This window comes from Nannospalax galili, unplaced genomic scaffold, assembly GCF_000622305.1.
Source record: "Nannospalax galili isolate Female #2095 unplaced genomic scaffold, S.galili_v1.0 scaffold32, whole genome shotgun sequence".
Lineage (NCBI taxonomy): Eukaryota > Metazoa > Chordata > Mammalia > Rodentia > Spalacidae > Nannospalax > Nannospalax galili.
This window is the reverse complement of record NW_008335297.1, coordinates 6,968,956-6,970,079: the sequence shown is the minus strand read 5'-3', so window position 1 is coordinate 6,970,079 and position 1,124 is coordinate 6,968,956. Positions and strand designations below refer to the sequence as shown.

The window sequence follows — 1,124 nt, the reverse complement described above, 5'->3', positions numbered from 1 at the left end:
GCGTGTGTGCACACATGAGTGCAGGTGCTCACAGAGGTCAGAGATGTCAGATACCCTGGAACTGGGTATAGGGTATCTGGCAGTTGTGAACCATCTGATGTGGGTGCTGGGAATGGACTTGGGTCCCCTGGAAAAGCAGTAAATGCTCTTAACCAGAGTCATGTCTCTAGCCCCCATGACCTTGAATTTCTTATCCTCCTGCCTCCATCTCCAATCTCTCCAGGTATAAGATTACAGGCATGGGCTACATGACCAGCTATTTATTTATTTGGGGTGCGTGTGTGTGTGTGTGTGTGTGTGCGTGTGTACACGCCCATGAAATGTGCTATGGCAGGCATGTGAAAGTTGGAGTGTACCCTTCTGGAGCCAGTTCCCCCTGTTCTACCACGTGGGTCTCAGGGATTGAACTCAGGCGGTAAGGCTTGGCAGTAGGCACCTCTCCCCTGCTGAGTCATCTCACCAGTCTATTTATTTATTTATTTAAAAATATGGAACCACGATTTTCTAAAATTTATTTTTATTGAATTATTGTATATTTCATACAGAACATCTCTGTTTATTTAAAAATATGGAAAACTTCACAAATTTTCTTGTCATCCTTGCTCAGGAGCTGTGCTAATCTTCTCTAAATCATTCCAATTTTAGTATGTGTGCCAGCACAACCAGCTCCTTAAAAAAATATTTATTTCTGGGCTGGAGAGTTGGCTCAGCGGTTAAGAGCACTGACTGCTCTTTCAGAGGACCCAGGTTCAATTCCCAGCACCCACATGGCGGCTAGAACCACCTTAACTCCAGTTCCAAGGAAGCCCTCTTCTGACCTCCGCGGCAATGCACGACACGGGTGCACTCACATACATGCAGGCAATACACTCAAACACATAAAAATAATAAAATATAAAAAAAAATTTAAAAATTTATTTCTATTTTATGTGTATGAGTGTTTTACTTGCATGTGTCTAAGTGCACCTGTGTTGTGCACCGAGGCTAGAAGACAGCGGTGCTGGATCTGGAACTTAGTTAAGGGCAGGTGTTAGCTGTCCTGTGGGACCACTGGAAGAGCAGCCAGCTCTCAACCACTGAGTCATCTCTCCAGGCCCTCTTATTTTTTTTGAGGGAGGATTTCA

The 1,124-nt window shown here is 44.5% G+C and overlaps 1 pseudogene; it reads right to left on the bottom strand.

Annotated features, from left to right (window-relative positions):
- Positions 1-562: 562 nt before the first annotated feature.
- On the bottom strand, positions 563-660 carry LOC115069788 (annotated as a pseudogene).
- Between the last annotated feature and the right edge of the window lie 464 nt (positions 661-1,124).